This window comes from Mastomys coucha, unplaced genomic scaffold (assembly GCF_008632895.1).
Source record: "Mastomys coucha isolate ucsf_1 unplaced genomic scaffold, UCSF_Mcou_1 pScaffold17, whole genome shotgun sequence".
Taxonomy (NCBI): domain Eukaryota; kingdom Metazoa; phylum Chordata; class Mammalia; order Rodentia; family Muridae; genus Mastomys; species Mastomys coucha.
The window spans coordinates 13,594,068-13,618,512 of record NW_022196899.1 but is presented as its reverse complement, the minus strand read 5'-3'; the positions used below and the strand labels follow the sequence as shown (position 1 = coordinate 13,618,512).

At 43.7% G+C, this 24,445-nt stretch overlaps 1 protein-coding gene across 3 annotated transcripts in view; it reads right to left on the bottom strand.

Annotated features, from left to right (window-relative positions):
* Nucleotides 1-24,445, bottom strand: part of Dnajc5b (DnaJ heat shock protein family (Hsp40) member C5 beta) — a 120,235-nt gene that overhangs the window by 84,566 nt on the left and 11,224 nt on the right. The window contains exon 1 of one of the 3 annotated variants that reach the window (XM_031376424.1): nt 8,905-9,027. The exons of the other annotated variants lie outside the window; for them this stretch is intronic. The gene's annotated coding sequence lies outside the window, so the exon portion shown is untranslated. Of the gene's footprint in view, nt 1-8,904; nt 9,028-24,445 lie in introns of those variants that run through there. 3 annotated transcript variants of the gene reach the window in all.

Here is a 24,445-nt window from a genome sequence, read left to right as displayed (position 1 = left end):
GATGAGGTACTGTTTAGACGAGGACAGAAAATGGCAAGAAGAGGAAGTCTGAGGGAAGTAATAGAGAATATAAAGTACAGAGAGTGATATGTATGCAAGAAAATGGCATAATGAAACTCCCTAATGTGTATACTAAATAAATACTAACTAAAAATCATTATAGAGAATCAGAAAAAGATAATAAAAATATGTTAATGCTAAATTAAAGATGTAAATTTATCTCTTTGAAGAACACCACACACACACACACACAAAAACCAATTGGTCTGTGAACCAATGTGAATGGATGCATGTACTAGGGCTAAAAAGATCATTTCAGGGCTTTGCAGACAGTCTAAAGAATCCCCAGTGACGGAGCTGGCTACATGGCTCAGCGGTTAAGAGCACTGACTGCTTTTCCAAAGGTTCTGAGTTCAATTCCCAGCAACCACATGGTGGCTCACAATCGTCTGTAATGAGATCCGATGCCCTCTTCTGGTATGTTTAAAAACAACTACAGTGTACTCATATAAATATAATAAATAAATCTTAAAAAAAAAAAGTGTTCCCAGTGACATTGGTGACATCTATGGAGAGTTGAGGAAGCCTTGGGTGTGTGATGCCCTAGGTGACTCTGTGTGCTGTTGATACTGTTGACATGGGATAGCTGTATCAAGGATCCCAGCCTCAAACCCATGACAATGCCAAAACCTTTCAGCTCCCGGTGAAGCTCAGGGGGATGGAAAAGGTTTCCTTTTGGTCTGTGTATGGACGTTGATAGTGAGTGAAGAAAATATCCACGGAGTTGCCTCCTCCTGGGTGTTCACAGCCTGAAGACAGCTCCCCACAGAGACAGCTCCTGTGAGATTAACCTGCCTCCTCGTTCAGCTGTCATCCATAAACCCCTCTTCCCTGTTTATCTGTGTTTCCTTGTTTAGCCGCGTTCAGTAACGCTGCCTCTGTGTTCAGCTGTACACAGAGTAAACACGCTAAGTTTCTGGGTGCTGTGGTTTCCCCCTCAGAGTGCAGCACACCCGATCCCATTCTCTGGGTGTATGTGTCCGTTCTTCATTCTCTTGCTGGCCTAGTCAGGCCAAGTCACTGAAGCAGTGCCAGGCTGAGACAGGCATCAAATAACATTACATGCGGCAGTGGCAGGCAGACGCAATTGGAGCACAACTCCCAGCTCTCCTCTGACAGGGTTCATGCCTGGACCACCTCAGATCAAGGCAAAAGCTGCAGATTATTATCTGATTAGTCACGGTGACCTTACACTTCAGCATGGCATAGTGACAGCATGGTGGCCCTAAGGTATTCAAGAAAAACAACATAACTTCAAAATGTTTTTGTGAACCTTCACTTTATTTAAAGAGGAAAAATGTGAACATGATTCTGCAAAACTCCTAGTTCCCCCAAAGGCTCTGCGCTCAAAAGCAGCCTACACAGGGTCAAGGGATCGCCATGTGACCTGGTACATTTCCTTCTCCCTCGGAAGTGGAGTCCCTGGATGCCAAAGGGGACATAATTTACAGTCCTACACAAGAAAAGCCGAAGGAATCCTGACTGTCCGCCACAACCATCCAGCATGGATATAATGAGTTGCCCAGAATGTGGGTGTTCTCGCCACAAAGATAAAGATAAGCGTGAAGCAAGGCATATGTTAATTACCTTGATTTAGACATTCCGCAATGTATGCATAATTCAAGACATAATAAATACATAGCACCTTGCCAAGTTAGATAATTGGTTAATGGCTAAACATAGTCATCCAGATTCTAGAATCTAGAGTTAAAGGTCAACTAGGCCTATTATCATTACACTCTAGGTCATCCTGGCCAGAAATCTTTATAACTGGTAATCTTCCCATTAGCAATTAGATTCTCTTTTTCTGAGGCATACATATGTCTCCATTGTAGCAAAGCTTTTTTTTTAAGACCTGAAGAAAGTCTCACGTTTCACCTGATAAAATGAGAAGTTGGTACCTGACCCAAGCCAGACAAACTGGCGTTTATCCCTAGATTATTTTACACAGGTCAATGACTCCGTGTAGGCTACAGAGTGTACAAATTGAATGTTGTTGGCTGCTCTGAAATGGTCTGAACTTAAGAGCAGAGCAGTGCCTGAAGGAGGTGGGAGAAGTCACTGTGGATCCCACCCCTCTGGCTGTAGATCTTTCCAGGTCTACTTGTAACTCTTACCCCAAGAGTGGACAATTCAATCCTGTTCTAGATTGAACCAATAAATCCCAATAAACACATTTTCACAGACCCCACTCCTCTGAGCATGTTTTAGCTAGGTTTTGGTCACTGTTAACTAAGACTCCTTCCTGTCTTACAGTTTTATTGCTGTGAAGAGACATTGTAACCTAACCATGGCCACTTTTATAAAGGGAAACATTTCGTTTAGGTTGGCTCACAGTTCAGAGGTTTCGTTCATTATGGTAATAATAGAAAACATGGTGTCATACAGGCAAGCATGATACTGGAGAGGTAGCTTAGAGTTCTGAGTCTGGATCAGCAGGCAGCAGGAAGAGAAAGAGCCATTGGCTCTGGCTTGCTTAGGCTTCTGAAACCACAAAGCCCGTCCCCACAGTGACAACCTTCCTCCAACAAGGCCACACCTACTCCAACAAGACCACACCTACTCCAACAAGGCCACACCCACTACAAGGCCACACCCACTCCAACAAGGCCACATCTACTACAACAAGGCCACACCCACTCCAACAAGGCCACACCTACTCCAACAAGGCCACAACAATCCAACAAGGCCACACCCACTCCAACAAGGCCACACCTTCTAATAGTGCCATTTTTTATGAGCCTATGGGGGTCATTTTCATTCAAACCATGACACTCCCAAGTACCTTACACACTCAAACACCTATGATGATTCCCAGGGAATCTCCTCCCAGCCAGGTTAATATATTGTACTATATATTAAGAAATAGATTTTTCTTAAATCTGTTCTTTCTTGTTCCATATGTATATGTAACATATACATATACATTTCTAAATACATACATGGAATACATACATACACAAATAGAGTCTTCTCAGTCTATATAATGTTATTTGTAGCCATTTTAGCTAGCTTTTTATATATCCTAGCACAACCGCCAAGGGAATGGTGCTGCCTGCAGTGAGCCAGACTATCCTATATCAATTAACAATCAAGATGACCACCCACAGGCATGCCTACAGGCAATTCCTCCTTCAAGGCTTCCTTCTCAAATGACTCTAGGATGAGTCAAGTCAACAATTAATGCTAATTAGGACATCACAGCTCCCATAAATCAATGGATAGTGCTAGAATACTTAAAAAAAAAAAAGTCTACTGTCTCACTGCACAACCCAGGCTGGTCTCGAATCAGCAACTCTCTTACTAAGCCATCTAAAGGCTGGGATTACAAACATTCATTACCAGGCTTGGCTTCTAATGTAGGACTTATCAAGGCTTAGAGCTGCTTTATTTCTGAGCACGGTCTTCCCTAGCCAGTTGTGAGTGCTCCCTGCTTGGGTACTGCTGTCACTGATCCAGAGTGGGGAAAAGAATTAAAGGTTGGCCAGCCTGGTCTACCGAGTGAGTTCCGGGACAGTCAGGGCTACACAGAGAAACCCTGTCTCAAAAAAACAAAACAAAACAAACAAATAATCAATCAAAAAGAATTAAAGGTTACTGAAGGTAATCTGCTAAATAGTTTATGGGAGTACCCATATAAGGCAACTCAATTAGTTATTCAAGACTGAAGGGTGAGCAAACTCTTTATAGAGGTTGCTGGCAAACATCAAACATGAAGGGGAAAAAAAGCCAATAATAAAACCAGAAATTTGGATTAGAGATGAACCAGGAAGATGCTAGAGGAATGATTCTGCTTGGGAGATACGCTGTCTGAGCCTGAGCATTATAACCAAAACGCAGGTCTATTATGAAAATTGACTTGATGACTCAAGAAAAGGAAGGCGTCCCGGGAATTTTCAGGACACCATCACAGTGAAGGTGAAGCCTGAGCTCTGACAATCCCGCCCTCTTTCTATACAACTTAGGGGAATTCAAGAGTCTTCCATCACTCTCTATCCTATTGACTGGGGGAGGTCTGTGGAACCCAGAGCTCGTGCACACAGCTAGTCTCCGTAAGCACCTTGCTCAGGCAAGTCATCGCCACCTTCTGAGTACTGGAGTTACAGGCTGGCTGCCATGCCCACCCGATTTAATGAGTTCTAGAGATCCACTTCAGGCCTCATGCTTGTGGGCAGTGCTTTGACTGCTCACCCATCTCCCCAGCCTAAAGATGCTCCTGATTACCTACTGAAGGGGAACTTCTGGGTTTGAAGGCTAAAACATAAGGGAGGGGCTACTTCAAAAATCAGAAAGGGTGGAGTCCAGAACAACACAATGGTCACTGATCCCCTACCTAACCCAAGGAAGGATTTCTGAGTTCCTAGGGAGAAAAGAAGCTAGGGATTGGAGAGATGTACCCCCAGATGCTTGTTAAGGATTTAAAGAGGACGAAGGTCCAGAACCTCAAGAACTTTACTGAGAGAAGCAGCCTCTGGCAGACATACACCTGAGTTTTTCTCCAGAGGAAGCGGAGGCAGAGGACTGTCAGAGCAGTCAGACAACACTGTTGTTGCCTGGTCAGAGCAGGATAAGTCTCAGATAACCCACTCTTACTTGGAAAAGCGTTGCTATATCCCTGGGGATGCTTGAAAATGCTTGGGAGCATCGGAAACCAGAAAGATGCTACACCTTCAAGGGCAGGAAGGATGAGGGAGGGAAGGGGCATCAAGTTGTATTGCACGTGTGTTAAGTGTGATTAAGCAAAACAACAATGATATACTTAGAAACTATGGGTGGTGTGATGATGCTAATGGAGATGGTTAAGAGTGAAGAGTGGACCTTCAAACCCCAAATTCAAATTCCTCTTCAGGAAGAATTTGCATGGGATGATGATGGATCCTAGAGTTGCATTATATTAGACTACCCACCAGAGCAGGACACAAAACAGTGAGGGCAGGTTTATCTCCACAGCTTCTGGGTTGGAGAACAGTACACTTATCATGCTCAGTGAAACACAGTGGCTCACGGTCATGTCTTTCTTCACTACTGGACTCTGTGATCCTTAAAGCTTGAAGTCCTGGTTTGTGGACACATTCTGACCAATAAGGCTGTTAAAGTCTGTGGCGTGAAGGGGACAGGGAAGAGGAAACCAGCATTTACAGAATATCGTCTGTGTCAGGGCATCTCTACATGTGTCCTATCAGTTGACCCTGGCTTCAGCACTGAAGAATGTCCAAGAGGGAGACTGCAGGAATTCAAACTGAGAGGTCAGGGCGTGATGGATGTGGGAAAAGCTGCCTTGGATTTAAGTATCTTAAGTAGATAAATGTCTCCTAAGCTTTCAAGACTGCATGGAAACCCACAGATAACTGAATAGTAAAACCGACAGAACCAGTTCCCTTTGTGTTGTTTTCAAGAGTAGTGAGATGTCGTCTTGTTTTTACTTTCTGGTGCTGTGATAAAATACCCTGACAAAAGCGACTTCGTGGAGAGAGGATTGGTTTTGCCTTACTCTTTTTAAGGATACAGTCTCTCGTGGCAAGGAAGACTTGGTAACAGGCAGGGAAAGTTGGCAGGAGCAGGAAACTGGCTGGTCGCACTACCAGCCGTACTCAGAAAGTATAAAATGAAGAAGAAGTAGGGCCAGTCTACAAACCCTCAAGGCCCATCACCAGTGAGTTACTTCCACCAGGGATGCTCCACCTCTTACAGGTGCCACACCACCTTCCCAAGTAGCACTGTCAGCTAGGGACCAAGTGTTAATCTGGCTATGGCTATGGGGGACATTGCTCACTCAAACCACCACAGACATGGGCACATACAGAAAGGCAGATACAGAGATGAGGGCTTGCTGTACCACTCACATATCACCAAGGGGAAGATCCAAAGGATTCGATTCCCACGGACCACATGATGGTCTGAGGCTCTGAAACATGTAGCTCATCTCATTTCTTGCTTGTTACACACATTCTGAATCTGATGTGGCTCCTCTGCGGGTCTTCTTTGAGGAACGGAATTCACAGTAAATGAACTGGCATCCCAGTGAGAAATTGCCATTCTCTGAAGTCTGCCCACAGGGAGGGAGGGCATAGATTGGCTATGTCAATGTAAGTTACCTGATTCGCAGGATAACTCTCTCCCTCTTTAAAATAATAAGCACCCAGAGTTCATGCATCATCATGGAAAATGGAGTTACAGGAAGTCTTCCTGTTACCAATATCTGCTCTCTTGACATTACCCAAATCAGAGGGTTAAACACAAGGTGGCAAGGACCTGGATAGTCTTTCACTGTTTTAATTACAGTAAGTCAATAATTTGTATATTGTATATCAGCTTAGGAAGCCTTTTAGAATGAGTTGGTAGCTCCCACATGGTCACAATGCGAATCCCTATGTCATTGTCTCAGTCCTTTTGCGTGATAAAATTAAGTCCAGTGCAACTAAGCTGGTGAATGTTGGGCTTGGATCAACCTGATTCTAAAGCCAGCGTTCTTTTGTGTGTCATGCTGGGTAAGGTGGTTCCAAATTCACAAAAGACCTTCACAGCCAGTGTCTAATTCATTCCTTATGAGAACTCTGAATGTGAGGACACTGATCCATTGCAGCCTTACACGGTACCTGACCAGGGTCGTGAGTGGCCTGCAGCTGTGTCCAGGGTGAGAGGCCTCAGAAAGGGACAGCAGGAACTAAGGGCAATCCTGATAGGTTCACTGCTCAGCACAGACAGTGAGCCTGTGTGTAGACTAAGAGGGAATTCCCAAAGGAAGTTAGAAGAGATATTAAAAAGTAGAAATTCACGGGCCACATCAAATTTTAGGAACTTCTGCCTGAGGGCCAGTCTGTGAAGCCTAGTAAGTGAGAAGGAAGATTCTCTGTATGTCAAAACTCCCTGAGGCATCTCCAAATCATTTAATCGCTGCTCTCAGACTCTGGAAAACCTACTCCTCCCATCCCGGAGGCCATTGGTCTTTGCTAAACTTGTCCCAGCCAGCTATGCAAAAGCAGTCTTCACCTTCCATTCCCAATCTCCTGGTTCTCAATGCTTCCCCCTGCTGGCCAGTCCAGGACAGGGGATGAGCGCGTTAGATTTGGTAACCAGTATTACTTTACCAAGCATACGGTCTGTACCTGTGAGTGAGGCATCCTAGCCATTACCATTCACACGTTTTACAAAGGATAGCCAAGGTTCTGAGCAATGAAAGTACTTGAATACCGATTCAGTGTAATTTCCACTGAGGGTAAGGCAGGCAATCGATCCTGGCAATATCTTCAGACACCACTGTAATATTATTTTCTCCTAAGGCCCTCAAAATTGTCCCTGGTGTGAAACAAGGGATTGAGCTATCCCTACGCCTTCCAGAGAAGTCCTGGAAACATCACCACGGCAGATGCCTGTCTCAGGCCCATGCTTTCCGACATTCCTCTTCCAAGTGGAAAAAAAAAAAAAACAAGACAGATTTCACTGCGGAGTTTCCTACATGGAAATCTATATCCAGGCAGGCGTGGTGATCCTTCAGTTTATGGGGTTTCTCAAATCAGCATTTTCTTTAGCAATCTGTGTTATAATTTATTCTTGCTAAGTTAAATCCAACAGTGGGCCTTATGGTATCAGTTGATCAATACTCACAAGGGATGGTGTGGAGTTTGTTCTATTTTATGCCTTCTTTGCCTTATGTCCTAAAGATTTCTCTTTGGGCGGATAATGTACTAAGGTACTTAAAAGTGCCTTGAGGCATTTGCACTGTATAGAACGTAATGAAAACTTGGCCAATGTGCTTGTTAGCCGGCTGGCTGTGAAAGGCAAGCGGCAAACTTTCTCCATGCATAAGCAGCCACAACATCTCTTGCTGGGCTCTAAACCAGACTCTTCATATATTATTTATTCAGGTGTTGCTTTGTCTCAGACTAATACATAGAGACCCTTATATGGAAATGAAGAAATACCAACTGGATAGCATAGCCAAGATTGCCTATAAAACCTCCTTCTAAACGACCATAAGTAAATAATGAGCCCGGAACAATATTTAATTCCGCATGTAAATTTAATCTTCATAAAGTATTCTTTCAATACTTCTAAATTCAAATATTCCTATGCGAAATTCACATCCTTACAGTTTATTCATAAACCTTCAGCTATAAGCAATCCGCTGGGGGGAAATGTTGCCTCCTGAAGTCATCAAGTACTTGACATTGGATCATGCAGTGCATAGTACTTAATCGTCTGAACTGAAACTGACTTTCTGGCTGCAGTATAATTAATTCTACTAGCAGCAAAACATCTTAAAGCCATGAACACGGACACCACATTGCCTGCTGCCCAGCTGCTTCTGGACCAGAATTAGAGCTGAAAGGAGGTTCAGCTGTACTGGAGCCGGGTGCTGCGTCACAATGAAACTAATATTCTAAATACTCTAATCCCAGGAATGTAAGAGTCTTCTTCCACTTCAAAATAAGATTTTTCTTCTTAAAGCAGGAGCTCCACCTATCACTCGTAGATGAATTATCAAAAATAAAAAACAATGGAACTATGCCTTTCATAGCAGGGTCCTTTCATAACTAGAAGAAATTAGTGTGGGCCAGGAGATGAGCTGGTTCAACACAGAGAACGCCCTACAGTGTCTGTCACTGGGGACATGAACAGGACTTGCCATTTCTTGTGACTTCTGTTTCTTCATTTGAATTCAGTTTCGTGGAGCAAAACTCTCCCAGTCTAAATAACACACCATATTTTAAAAATAACCACTGTCCCTAGCGTAATCATCGATTCGCTATTTGGACATACACGTTTCTTAATTGCATCAGTATTTAGACAGACAGCCACCTGAAGATGGGGCAATTCCGTCACGTTTCCAATATCCCACAGTACCTGTTCCTAGGACTCCAATTCTGTCCTCCGATGGGAAGAACTTGCTGTTTTCACCAAGTCTGGAAACAGATGTGCAGACAGACAGAAGACCGAGGTAGCGAGGAGAAAGGAGCTCTACTCCATACCCGTGCTACTGTGGCAAGGCTAGGGGCCCCCCTTTTCGATCCTTCCTGCTGGGTTGCACAGGTCAGTGGAGTCAGGTTACTTTTCATTGGTTACTTTATCAGCCAATTGGTTATCCCTTTGGAAAACATAACAAAGGCCGAATAAAACATACATGACCAGACAGTCTGCTGTTACAGAGCATCACGACACTGAAACTCCGCAGCATCCACCCTTCGTTAGCTGGTGCGTGGCTCAGCCGACTCGACCATAGCACAGCCCTGTGCTTCTAGCAGGATTCCTCTGCTTGCCTCCCGAGTGACTTCTTTCAGAACTTATTGTCTTTTTGGTCTAAGGTTGAGGTAAAATTACTGAGAAATGATAAAGGGGTATTTTAATGGTTTACTGTATTGATACATAAACCTCTTGTCGAGAGGCACCCAGCTCACCTAGATAGCAATCGTTTAGTCTTTAGTCTAAGCAGTCACAAACTCTCACACAAGAAAGTCACATAAAAAAACCAGCATAGCGATGATGACATTCTCAGATGGAGCCTATGCTGCTCTCGAACTTGGTTCCTGACGCTTAAAGGTGGAGTCCCCTCCCTACCACACTGAAACCTAAAGCCATGCATGTGCAGAACACCTTCCGCCTCTAGGGGGCGTTTGTATTTTAGCTACCAAAGAACAAAAATCTCATTCATCCTCCTGTCCAGTCAGAGTTGAGAAAGCAACTGTTCTTCGGAAAAATAGGAGTGCGGGCACAACCCTAAAGAGACTTAAGAGCTAAATATTCAAACCCTAGTATCACTTCAGCCCAAAGACAATCTCTTTTTAAAACGGATTACAGCATGTGTTCGAAATTCAACTTAATAACAAACATTTCAGTAAAACTTAGTATTTTTCACATTTAATTGTTCTTAAGTCACTAATATTTTACTACCGCATAATTCATTAGCTTTAAAAGTGTATCGTAAAACTCTTGTTTGAAGTGGAACTGTAGGTATATTTAAACAAGAAAGCATTTTTTTTTAAAGAACAACAAAAAATAATAGAACAACATAGAAATCACAGATTCCTATAGGCCTGTTTTTTCATACCAGTCATGGGACTGAGTACTAGAAAAACACTAGTTTAAAAAAAAAAAAAGAAGAAGGAGAAAAAGAACACAGGGGTAGTGTGTCTCAGAGTTACAGAGGAGACAGAAGTCAAAAGCTATTCAGGGAAGAAGAAAAGTGAGATTGCTGGAAGATGCTCCAAGTTCATCTAAGAAGACGTAGCCACAAGCGAGCCCCGGTTTAGATGGCAAATCCTGGCGGATTCGCCACCGAAGGATTTAGAATTAATATGGCTTACATGACTAGGATTCTAGTTGTTGTGCCCAGAGATTGAATTACCATTGATGCTGAACTAAGTTTGTCCTAAGGGAGCGCCACTGGGTTCCAGAGAGAAGAGTATAGCAGCAAAGCGTGGGTTTGCAGGAAGTGCACCCCAAAAGGCCATGGGAAGTTTGAAGCTGGTGTGAAGCTGGTGTGGTATGTGGGAACTTAGTGAGCTGGGTAGAGAGATTTTGGAGCTCTGAGTCAGAGAGTCTCCACGAAATGAGAACAGGTTGGCCATGCCCACCAGTGCCTGGCCAGCCAGCCTGCTGGAGCCTGCCTGCATAGCCCGAAGTGCATTTTTTTTTAATACTTCCCACAACAAGGGTACATGTTTTTTTTTTTTTTCATTTAAATGTCATATCCCACAAGGCTCAAATGCCACTCGTGTTAAACATGGCGCAGTAACACAGCTCTAGCAAACATCTTCATACAAAGGCTTCCTAGCAGCATGAATAAAGGCAACGTTGCTGCCCCTGTTACAATGTATACCACCTCTAAACATCACTGATATAGTGTGAATATGAAATGTCCCTCACAGTCCCATGGCTGAACCCTTCATCTCTAGGTGGTTCTATTATTCTGAGAGATGACCTAGTTGGAAGAGGCAGATCACTGAAGACGTGGCTTGGAAGGTCATGCATGGTCCCCTTTCCCTCCCTGACAGATGAACAGCATCCTCCTGTTCATATTACTACTTCCACGGTGCTCTGCCAAAGTACATGGAGTCGGAAAAGCATGGATGGGAGCCTCCAAGACCGTGAGCCAGAATAAGCCTTTCCTTCTGTAAGTTCTTTTGTCAGGTGTTTTATCCCAGAGATGGCAAGTCCGACTAACAACAACCGTTTACATATCATCATCACCATCGTCTGTCGTCGGTTTGGATTTTGGGTTTCATTTGGTTTTGTCTATGATGCGGGAGATGGGATCTCAAGCATGCCAGATAAATTGTCACTGGGCTATGTATCCAGCCACATGACATAACTTGGAAATTTCGTGGGGATCAACAATCTGGTCAGACTTCATTATGTTAAAGTGAATTTAGAAAGGAAAACCACAGGTTATTTCGTTGATTCTGTAAAATGAAGATGCTGTGACAGTTTCTCAACCGTTAGTGCAGAATGACTCTAGAATCTAACGCTATGCGTCACATGAGAGCTAGTTCCTAGTGTGCTTCGTCATTTTATAAGTTTTTAAACTTTTTTTCTTGGTAAGGTTATGTTCAAAGCCCACCAGCCTGGTTTCAAAGTTGAGTCTCATTGTCTCCCACCTGGAGAATTATATAAAATGGTGCATAATATTTTTATAGATTTATAGAAGTTACAAGGGGGCTGGGGTTTTAATTTGGACAAACATACAAATAGAAAGTATAGAACCTTAGGGGGCTATAGGGAAAGAACTAGATGCTCAAGAATGGCTGGCAGTGATCCTACGAGTGTTCAGGCCTAGGGTCACACAAAGTAACTGCAAACAGGATCCTGCAGTGTGGCTGGGCTGCAGAGTTCCCCAAGTGGTTCTAGGGAGCTGCCCAGATGAGAGCTGCTGTGGACCCCACATCATAGAGAGCACAGACAGAGAGCTCTTCAGCTCAGTAATGTGGAAAACACTTGCCAGCTGGGTGCCTGCCCTCTGGAAGAACTTTCCACAGCTCACGTTTCCTAAGGAAACATCTGCTGAAGATAGTGGCACCCGTGTGATTAAAAATAAAGTCACATTAGGTCTCACAGAATTTAGCTCAAGCGCCAGCAACTAAAAAATAATATCCCCATTTTCTTGCGATTTACACGAACTGCTCTCTTTACTCGTCTTCTCTGTAAAACACAGAATATCACATGGGCTCTTTAATACTTCCCAGGACTATTTTAAAGTATCAATATACAGAGTACAGACTTTTATAGCCCATTGCTTTCTGGGGCTAGTTTGGGCTAATTAAGAAGGTGTGTCTGTGTGTGTGTGTGTGTGTGTGTGTGTGTGTGTGTGTTTTCTTGTGTGTGCTGATTCTTGTGTGTGTGTTTTTTTAATTCTAGCTTGGTTTTTTTATATGTTTTCTAAAGAGAGAGAGAGAGAAGAGCATGGAATTGGGTGGGAAAGGAAGTTGGAGGATCTGGGGGGAGTTGGGAGAGGAGAAACTGATCAGAATATATTGTATAAGAACTTTTTCAAAAGTAATAAAGTCAGGTGTGGTGGCACATGCCTTTCATCCCAGCGCTCAGGAAGCAGAGGTAGGGGGAGCTCCTGTAAGTCTAAGACCAGCCTGGTCTAAATAGTGAATTCCAGGGACAAACAAGGCTGCTATGGAGAGCCTGTCTCAAAAGAAGAAGTGACAAACTAGGAGAAGGAAGAGGAGCAGGGGGAGAAGGGACAAGAGAGGGAGGAGGAAGAGCATCAGAGGGAAGCAAGGTTTTTCTTTTCCTCCCTTCCCAAATCAAAAAACCTAGTGCACCGGAGGTGCTTTAAGAGTTTGGACATGGGGGCTGGCGAGATGGCTCAACGGGTAAGAGCACTGACTGCTCTTCCGAAGGTCCTGAGTTCGTATCCCAGCAACCACATGGTGGCTCACGACCACCCATAATGAGATCTGACGCCCTCTTCTGGTGCGTCTGAAGACAGCAACAGTGAATTAACCCGGGCGAGCGCAACTGGAGCAAGAGGGACCAGAGCAGGAGCGATCCATCCGGCAGAGGTCCTGAGTTCAGTTCCCAGCAGCCACACACATCATAGCTCACCGCCATCTGTACAGCTACAGTGTACTCATACATATAAAATAAATAAAATAAATCTTAAAAAAAAAAAAAAGAGTTTGGACATGCAATCCCGACACATTTTATCTCAAGCCTCTAACTCATCGCTAAATTGAGTGATTTATACAAATGGAAACTGCTTCCTGTTCTGTCATGTGAGGCATTTTACCCAAAGCTTGGTGAGTCAAAGATGGCAGCCCTGAGGCTGGTGGTGGTGACGGGACGCTGTTATATTGGATGATGGCGGATATAGAGGATGGAGTAGCTGCCTCTAACGAAACTATCTCATTTAAGTCCTAAAACCGTGTACGTAGTCAAACAGAGAGTTTCTTAGTTTTAAAACTCAGTGTTGCCTCACTAGATGGGCATTATTGCCTTCACGACCACGCAGACAAAAACTCTCTTTGATCTTCAGTCGGGCTTTTCCCTTTAGAGCTCCAGTCTAGTGCGTCCCTGTGTGTGTGTGTGTGTGTGTGTGTGTGTGTGTGTGTGTGTGTGAGCATCCCTGTACACAGTTGCAGAATGAGTCATGAGAACTCAGGTGTTTTTTTTTTTAATTACATTTATTTGGCAGGGCAATCATATGCATGGTGTGAATGTGGAGGTCAGAGGACAATATTGGGAAATAGGTTCTCTTTTTCCACCGGGGGGTATGTGTCTAGGGATAGATACCTGCTGAGCCATCTTGCCAGCTATAAGCTTAGAAGAGACTACCGTCTCAGTATCTAATAACCCTCAATATCTTATCCCATTCCCCATTCCTCACACTTGGTACCCTGAGCTCCCTTCAATAAGAACACTAATGTCTCCTTCACCATCATCCTTCCTGAACCTGACATTTCCTTCCTAGCATTTTTTTTTTTTCCATCCGCTGGTTCAAACTTTGCCCCTGGGCTATGAATCTTGACTGGCTCAGAATGGAGCCCAGTTCCATACATGAGATTCCCTTTCGATGTTATAACTTTTACTAAATAAAACATGCTTATACTACTTTTAAAAAGAAAGTGTTTGGGCTGGAGAGATGGCTCAGCAGTTAAGAGCACTGACTGATCTTCCAGAGGTCCTGAGTTCAGTTCCCAGCAACCACATGGTGGCTCACAACCATCTGGAATGGGATTCAATGCACTATTCCTAGTGTGTGTCTGAAGAGAGTTGCAGTATACTCATATAAATAAAAAATAAATAAGTCTTTAAAAAAAGAAAGAAAGTATTCACTGAGTCATTTTATATTATAGTTTTATAAAGAAGACCAAGATGGGAGCAGTTAAGAAAATTACCTAAGGACTCCAGGCAGGAGACAGTGGAGCTTGCCTTTCAAAACAGCCTGGATGAGACAAAGTTCTAACTCATTAAAGAGCTTTGCTTCGCGAACTTATAACTGGAGGGGAAACTGGGCTTGCTATTTCCTTTTTTTACCAACCTGAGACTGTGGTGGGTGCTGAATGAGGTAAGCTCAAGAAAGCTAGAAGTAATGGTTTCAAACATGGCACTACTAATGAGGCCCACATTACTTAAGTAAATCTCTAATCTGAGAACTACGTGACTGAGGAAATATTGACGGAGTCTTGTTGCCTGCCTGGAAATGCAATAGGTCTTTCACATGTGTGAAATCTAAACACCGTGTTGCTTACTTATGATAAGAAATTGCTGTAATAAGCCAAGGAGGTTTGAGTCCCACAGATGTCCTCCTTTGACAGAGTCTCTGTAAACAGAACCTTGGCTGGTGACTCCACAGGCAGCCCTTGTCTCCTGTTCAGAGAAGCTCAAGTGACTTTGTGTTAGTCAACTAAAAGAAAAAAGAAAAAGGAAAAAAAAGAAAAGAAAAGAAAAAAGAGGGAGGTGCTCCCTGCTCAGAACAGAATTCTCTTTTAATAGGACATCAGTTATAAAGATTGTTCTGCAAATTCTTGTCTGAGTGTGGTCAGGCAGTCTACAAAAGAAAGAGCATATAGAAACCAAGATATAGCATGGGTGGTGGTGGCTTCAGAGGATAACCCTGAAGCTGTATCATAGGCCTTTACCTAGAGGTATACTGAAAAGAGAAGGAGATGCTAAAGATAAACCGCACATGACCCACACTTGGCGACTTCCTAAACGCTTTTTTTCACATGTCACAGACATTTTTAGGATTCCCTGTCCGTTTAAGAAAGAGATCCGGTTACTTATGGTCATGTGATTTTTTTTTTCCCCAAAGAAAAACATCAATCAGTCATGAAAGGTTCAAAGCTGCGATTGAGTGCTCAGCTACCAAATTGCATTTAGATATTCTAGTTAAATTTAATGTAGCCGAGCTGGACACGATAGTTTTAAGTGACAAAGTGTGCCCCCCTTCTTTGGGTACACATCTGCATCCCCATGTCTATGGTCTCTACCGGGGAAGCTGAGTGGTTCTGTCTGTCTGTCTCCTGGCCCACTATGCTAGCACACCAGGGACTGCGTGAATCTCTAGTGTCCCCCAGCAACAGCTCTTAGAAAGGATAGTCAGGACTCACTGAATTGCAAGCAGCTCATGGCCACAATCCTTGATCTTCCAGTCCTGGCCTGCAGATCTTAGTCTTCCTAAGTGTCAACTGAAGGTGCTTGGACCTCTACATCTACAGCTGAGCAGGCTCTCCCAGGAACGGGAGTACAAAGACCCCTTTTAGAACACGGTGGGTAATATTTTGCAGATTCCTCAACACTGGCACCCACCCCCTTGGGTTCCAGACACACAGGATCAGATGGGCTCCTACGCTAGTGCTATCTCCTCGAGCCGCCCACCCTGCCGCCCTTCCACAAGTTCTCATAGCTCTGCATCTCCTGGAGAACAATCCCACTGACCCTCATCACCATCAAACTATGTGCTATCCGCGGATAGCCCTGCTCCTCCCCCTTCCAGACTCTTAGGGAACATTACAAGGTTTTCTGGATAGGTCCACATCCCAGACACAGACAGCCCAGCTGTCCCTATCGCCACAGCTCCACAGTCGTAAGAGCAACAAAACAGCCCCTCAGCTTTTCTCCCATTGCCGCCGCCCTGACCGGACCTTACTCTTAGATACTATGCTACAACCAAGTCAAGTTAGCATGAAAGGCTCCAGTTGTAAAACCTGGACCCGTGGACTAGGTAGCTCTTGTGTATGACTAGGAATTGACAAGCACAATGTCCTGGCTAGTTAGTTCTATGTCAACTTGACACACACAGTGTGTCTGAAATTGAGAAAACACCTCCACGAGATCCAGCTGTAAAGCATTTTCTTAATCGGTAAATGAGAGGGGAGGGATCCAGACCGCGCGGTCACCGGCGCCATTCCTGAGCTGGTGGTCCTGGGTTCTATATGAAAGGAGGCTGAGCAAGCCATGGGAAGCAAGTCAGTAAGCAGCATCCCGCTCCGTGGCCTCTGCATCAGCTCCTACCTCCAGGATCCTGCTCTGAGTTCCTGCCCTGACCTCCTTCAGTGGCAAACAGTACTGTGGAAGTGTAAACTGAATAAACCCTCTCCTCCCCCAGTTCTTTTGGTCCCGGTGTTTTATCACAGCAATAAGTAACCCCAACTAAGATGTCTAGCCGTCTCTCTGACCCAGCCTCCTGAGGCCCCTGTGCATGCACGTCTTTAAAAGGCCTTTTTCTGAAACTTTCTTAAAAACTCCACCAGGTTATTCAAATAAACAGTTCAGTCCAAACACAAAGCTGACCTACCATTCTATATGGCTGTGCTGCCCTCTAGTGTTCGAAAAGAGAATAACTGTAACCAGTCATTTTCAACTTCAAAATATTTCACAACACCAAGTCACCCAGACCCTGCAATCACAATGGTGATTCTATGTATACTGACTAGGTTGCAATTTTAAATCTTGTGTGTGTTTCTGAACATCCCTACCCTTCCTCTCTAGCTCTTCCAGATACTTTGCCCTGACCCTTGGTATCCCGGCTACCTGTAGACTCTCATCCTGGCACAGCCTCAGTCTAGTTCTTCATTTCCCCAAGTAACCTTGGCATAGATCTCACTCTCTGCATGCCATTCATCAGGCTGGAGGCCTTTCTGACTTCGTGTCCCTCCCAGTCACCCCTTTCATCCTCCTCACAGTCCCTTATCCTACACAGGTCCTTCACGTCTTTAGTCTTGTCAGCAAGCTCCAGCCTCAAACACACTCATTGTTGAACTGTCTTGCCAGCCACCTCCCTTCTAAACAGGCCATTGCATTTACTTTTTTATTAGATGTTACATTTATTTACATTGCAAATTTTATCCCCTCCAAAAACCTCCTTATCCCATCCCCCTTCCCCGTGCTCACTAACTTATCTGATCCTGCTTCCCTGTTCTGGCATTTCCTTACACTGGGGCATCAAGCCTTCACAAGGCCAAGGGCCTCTCCTCTCATATATGTCCCACAAGGCCATCCTCTGCTATATATACAGCTAGAGCCACAAGTCCCTCCATGTGTACTCTTTGGTTGGTGGTTTAGACCCTGGGAGCTCTGGGGGTACTGCTTAGTTCATATTGTTGTTCTTCCTATGGGGCTGCAAATCCCTTCAGCTCCTTGGGTTCTTTTTCTAGCTCCTTCATTGGGGACCCTGTGCTCAGTCCAATGGATGGTTGTGAGCATCCACTTCTATATTTGTCAGGCACAGATAGAGCCTCTCAGGAGACAGCTATATCAAACTCCTGTCAACAAGCACTTGTTGGCATCCACAATAGTTGTCTGGGTTTGGTAACTGTATATGGGATGTCCCTAGGTGGGACAGTCACTGGCTGGCCTTTCCTTCAGTTTTTGCCCCAAATTTTGCCTCTGTATTTCCTCCTATGGGTATGTTGATCCCCCTTCTAAGAAGGACCAAATCACCCACACTTTGGTCTTCCTTCTTCTTGAGCTTCATGTGGTCTGTGAATTGTATCTTGGATATTCCGAACTTCTGGGCTAATATCCACTTACCAGTGAGTGCATACCATGTGTGTTATTTTGTGACTAGGTCACCTCACTCAGGATGATATTTTCTAGTTCAATCCATTTGCCTAAGAATTTCATGAAGTCATTGTTTTTAATAGCTGAGTAGTATTCCATTGTGTAAATGTACCACATTTTCTGTATCCATTCCTCTGTTGAGGGACATCTGGGTTGTTTCCAGCTTCTGGCTATTATAAATAAGGCTGCTATGAATATAGTGGAGCATGTGTCCTTATTACATGTTGGAGCATCTTCTGGGTATATGCCCAGGAGTGGTATAGCTGGGTCCTTAGGTAGTACTATGTCCAGTTTCCTGAGGAGCTGCCAAACTGATTTCCACCATTGCATTCCACTCACTGACACATCTGAACTCCCCAAATCTGTCAGCTGTGCCCCTTTCTCCAACCACCTTCCTGTTCAGATAATACTCTCAGACTAAGTCTAGCTAGCTATGCCTTTGTCAACATCCCTAACTCTTCAAAGCTCTTCACGCTTGGCTGTGTGTCTCCCACTGGAGTACAGTGTTACGCACAGGAACCCCTAGGAACCTCTTCCTAAGAAGAGCCCTCACATTCCCATGGATCCAGTGGGGGCTTGCACCAGTCTGTCCCCATCTCCCCCCCCTCCTCACCTTGCTCCTAGCAAAAGAAACCCGCTCTTAACTTGGCGGGTGTGGTGTTATATTGTCATCAAAGCATTTTCTCATGGATATATTTGACCCATGAAACAACTGAGACAACGTCTTACAACCCAACAAACCAGGCCCACAACACTATCGTAAAGAGATCACAGTTGTTAAGCAAAACCTGGATAGGAACATGAGAATCCCTAGCATGTGTGAAGTAGGTTCTCTGTCCACAGGCTCTAGGGAGTCCTTGGTCACCACAAAGTAGATACTGCCCAGAGTTTTATATCCACTTCTGGAGAGTGCTACTTCTGTACAGAGCCTCCACTGTTGGCAAAGCACCTGCAGTTCATTTATTCCCGGCTAAAAGAAAAAGTGGAACGGCCTTGAAAGTAAGATGTTTACCTTCTTATTTGAGAATTGTTAGTACTAAAGATTGTGTTTCCTTGTACGCCGTTTGGTCTGCCATTTTCAGAAGCCTTGCCTGAGAGTGCTCACTTTCAATAATATGGGTCACAGCTTGGGAACCAGTACCATGTGGAACATCAAACCAAGTTCTCCTGGAAGGAAAACCCCACAGAACCAAGGAGCATGAGTACAGGTTGTGACAGTGCAGTAGTGAACTCGCTGCCTTATGTGCCGTATACTTAAACCATTAGCTGATTTTCTGTGAATACATGATATTTGCAGAACTAACTAAAGCCGAGCTGGGAGGCACAGGCCTCAGAAGTGGCAGGGCAGCTGGGACAGGATCCTTTCTTCCTCTGTCTACACCTAGGAGGGACGGCAGGTCCACAGCCCTCTCTGCACCTTTCCTGAAAGCAGAGAGCCTGTCTCCAGGGTGTGCTCTGACCCAGGACCCAGGAGGGATGACTGATCCACAGCCTTCTGCACACTGGTCTTACCAGAGGAGAGCTGACCTCCTAGAAGTGCTGACACAGGCTTGCAGATCCACAGAAGGAACAAGCTCCAGCCAGACACAGTAAGAATATCTAACACCAGAGATCAACAGATGGAAAAAGGCATATGAAAGAATCTTATCAACAGAAACCAAGACTACTTGGCTTCATCAGAACTTAGAACTTCCACCACAGCAAGTCGTGGATATCACAAAACACCTGGAAAGCAAGATTTGGATCTAAAATCATATCTCACAATGGTGACAGAGGAATTTAAGAAGGACATGAATTACTCCCTTAAAGAAATACAGGAGAACACAGGTAAACAGGTACAAGCCCTTAAAGAAGAAACGCAAACATTCCTTAAAGAATCACAGGAAAACTTAACCAAACAGGTGAAGGAATTGAACAAAACCATCCAGGACCTAAAAATGGAAGTAGAAACAGTTAAGAAATCACAAAGAGACACAACTCTGGAGATAGAAACCCTAGGAAAGCAGTCAGGAACCATAGATGGAAGCATCACCAACAGAATACAAGAGATACAAGAGAGAATCTCAGGTACAGAAGATACCATAGAAAACATTGACACAACAGTCAAAGAAAACACAAAATGAAAAAAGTTCCTAACCCAAAACATCCAGGAAATCCAGGAAGCAATGAGAAGACCAAACTTAAGGATAATAGGTATAGAAGAGAGTGAAGATTCCCAATGTAATGGGCTAGTAAATATCTTCAACAAAATTATAGAAAACTTCCCTAACCTAAAAAAAAGAGATGCCCATGAACATACAAGAAGCCTACAGAACTCCAAATAGATTGGACCAGAAAAAAAATTCCTCCTGTCACATAATAATAAAAACACCAAATGCACTAAACAAAGAAAGAATTTTAAAGGCAGTAAGGAAAAAGGTCAAGTAACATATAAAGTAACATATAAAGGCCTATCAGAATTACGGCAGATTTCTCACCAGAGACTATGAAAGCTAGAAGATCCTGGGTTGTCATTCAGATCCTACAAGGACACAAATGCCAGCTCAGGCTACTACACCCAGCAAAACTCTCAATTACCATAGATGGAGAAAACAAGATATTCCATGACAAAACAAAATTTACACAATATCTTTCTACAAATCCAGCCCTTCAAAAGATAATAAATGGAAAACTTCAACACAAGTAGGGAAACTACTTCCTAGAAAAAGCAAGAAAGTAATCGTCCAACAAAATTAAAAGAAGATAGCCACATAAACAGAATTCCAACTCTAACAACAAAAATAACAGGAAGCAACAATTACTTTTCCTTAATATCTATTAATATCAATGGACTCAATTCCCCAATAAAAAGAGATAGACTATCAGACTGGGTACATAAACAGGACCCATCATTTTGTTGCATACAGGAAACCCACCTCAGTGACAGAGACAGACACTCCCTCAGAATAAAAGGCTGGAAAACAGTTTTCCAAGCTAATGGTCCCAAGAAAAAAGCTGGAGTAGCCATTCTAATATTGAATAAAATCAACTTTCAACCTAAAGTGATAAAAAAAGATAAGGAGGGACACTTCATACTCATCAAAGGTATGATCTACCAAGATGAACTCTCAATTCTGAACCTCTATGCTCCAAATGCACGGGCATCTACATTCATAAAAGAAACTTTACTAAAGCTCAAAGCACACACTGCACCACACACAATAAAAGTGGGAGATTTCAACACCCCACTCTCTGCAATGGACAGATCATGGAAACAGAAACTAAACAAAGACACAGTGAGACAAACAAAAGTTATGAAACAGGTGGATTTAACATATATCTATAGAACTTTTTATCCTAAAACAAAAGGATATACCTTCTTCTCAGCACCTCATGGCACCTTCTCCAAAATTGACCATATAATTGGTCACAAGTCAGGCCCCAACAGATACAAGAAGATTGAAATAATTCCTTGCATCGTATCTTATCACCATGGGCTAAGGCTGCTCCTCAATAAAAACATAAACAATAGAACGCCCACAAACACGTGGAAGCTTAACAACACTCTACTCAATGATAACTTGGTCAAGGAAGAAATAAAGAAATTAAAGACTTTCTAGAGTTTAATGAAAATGAAGCCACAACATACCCAAACTTATGGGACACAATGAAAGCGGTCCTAAGAGGAAACTCATAGCTTTAAGTGCCTCCAAAAAGAAACTGGAGAGAGCATACACACCAGTAATTTGACAGCACATCTAAAAGCTCTAGAGCAAAAAGAAACAAATTCACCCGAGAGCAGTCAAAGGCAGGAAATCATCAAACTCAGGGCTGAAATCAACCAAATAGAAACAAAAAGAACTATACAAAGAAGTAGCTAAAGCGGACCTAACTGAGTTACGTAGCACAATTCCAGCTGATAGGACTCGCAGCTCTTTCTCGGGCCTTCCACTGAAGCATAATGACCATGAAGTTCTGCTTCCATCAGTAATGTGTGCCCTCCTCTGTCCCCATTTTTCTTCTAATACATCTTTCTTTGCGCTGTACCTATATTGCAATACTTGATGCTGACCTTCCACAGGAGCCTTCCCATAAATGCTGCCCCAGACGTGGCCTGCTTTGTGATCTGTCCACACTGCATGAGGCCAGGAGGATTTCCTCACTCCATGCCATCAGAGCTGTTATCTATAAGCTATACTAGAAGACCCGGCCAGGGAGATGTAGCTTGTAACTGGACTTGAGTAAGGAACTCATTCTCTTCCGTCTCAGTGTTTCCCTCTGAAAAAATAATGAGGTGTTTGCTGTTGTCAAAATCAACTTAACAGCACTGTGGAAACTAGTTATATTATCATGATAAATGAAACTCCAGGAGCAACCAGAGAGAACTCTAATGGCCCAGAACAGAGGAGTCTGACTATATAAGATAGATTTAGGCACTTATAGTTAAGCATGTTACTAAATAGTGTTCTCTTAAAGTATAGAGCAGGGGGAGGATGGGCAAAGGGGAATGGCAGCGCTGTGTCAGGTCATGAACAAGGACCATCTCCACAGAGGAAGGCCCAGCGTATACTGAGTGAATCGGCAGGCAGCAAGCACCTATGGCATAATTGATGCATGAACATTTTAAGCTGTTTATAAAAAAAAATGGGGAAAGGAATGGAACAGGATTGGACTGGCCCACGGGGACAGTTTTGAAGAGATGCCTCAGATTTTTTAACCCCCTCCAGGATGCCCCTCTACAGCCGAATGGGTCGTGGAGGATCACAGAGCTGTGGTGAACCCTGAAGAGTGGACATCTGAACAAAACACAAGGGTGTGGCTTTCAGTAAACAGTAACTGTTAATGTTCTATGGAGCCCTTTCAAAGCAAAGGAGAGGAGGGCCCTTGAGGTAGCTGCAAGCTGCACAAGTCCAACGTGTTCACACATGAAGACGGGACCGTGCTTTCCTTGAGCTTTGAGCAATAGCTAATGCCTTCCGTGCTCTTTCTTCTTAGGGAGGGAGGAGCTCCGGGTCACTTGGGAAACTGCCTACACCCAGCAAAGGCATGTAAGAGGGTTGGGATCCCAGTTCTCCCTTTGACAAGCTAAGCTACATAGATAAACTCGCTCAACTCTCTGGATTCCTTTCTGCATTTCTGAAATAGACGAATGTGGTACAGTCAAGCAGCGTTTCTCAGATGGGGACTGGATGACTTTCCGTTTAGGATAATTGTTTCAATTAATTGTTCTCTGGTTTAATGGTTAATTCTATATGCCAACTTGCCTGGCTCCAGGGTACCTAGATATTTGTTTCAACATTACTCTTTTTGTGTGAATGTGTTGAGGATAAAGTTAGTATTTCAATCAGTAGACCCCTCCCCAAAAGCAGCTGCCACTGATCTTCAGTTAGAGACCTGAAGAGAACAAAACTTACCCTTCTTGAGATTAGAGGACATATCTCTCTGATCTCCTGAAACTGTAGAGACATCTGTTTTCCAGATTTCCTTGGGTCTCAGGACTGCTCACTCTGGATGTGTTAGCTTCCACATCATAAAAATCAATACCTTATTTTATAAATATATCCTACTGGTTCTGTTTCTCTGAGAAACCCAAATATAGTATTACTAAACAGTGATTTCTTAAAAGTGTTAACATTAAAGAAGGTAACATTTGCTTGTAAAGGCAGTTGAAATTCTGTTTTTAAGAAGAAGAGAAAATAACCACAATGTGATGTTCATTGGGTAGACCTGATCTTCTAAACCCAAAAAGTACAGCCAGGGTTGGGGAAGGGAGACTGACTCTGGGAAGGACATTTTAGGTTTCTACTGTTCATTTCCTCCTCTTTGTACAGTTCTCTGAATTTTACGAGTTGTATTATTTGTGCTATGGCTTTACAGTACATTTGCTAAGAGGAAATCACTGAAGAGCAGAATTGGTTGTGCTAGAGTCAAGAAACGACTCTGTCCACCTCTTGCTGCAGTGTATACAGACAGTTAAGGGGCTCTCAGAAGCGTGGACCCATGAAGGCAGTCACAAAATCTCAGAGGCACAGGAGGGGAGGAGAGAGGGAGTGCATACAGTCCCATCTCCCCATCAGTAGGGCTCATCCACAGAACATGGGCCAACCAGTGGTGGCCGTGCAAGAAGGAGCGACTGCATCCTTCACATCAGTGAGGAGATGCTTTGTGTCTTGAGGAGAGAAGGATGCCCTAAATTCTTTGTAAAAGAAGGGATAGAGGGAAATGTAGGACCTGGGGCTCTAGCTGGTGGTATCTCTGTCTGTCTAGGAGTGACTTTGACAAGAAAGGATGATGTAGGAAGTGGACACTTGACTGTCAATAAGGTTGAAGAATATTACTGGTTACTGATTTCCTAGTGTTGACTTTGGCTCCCAAAACAAAGACCCTGCAAGGAAGG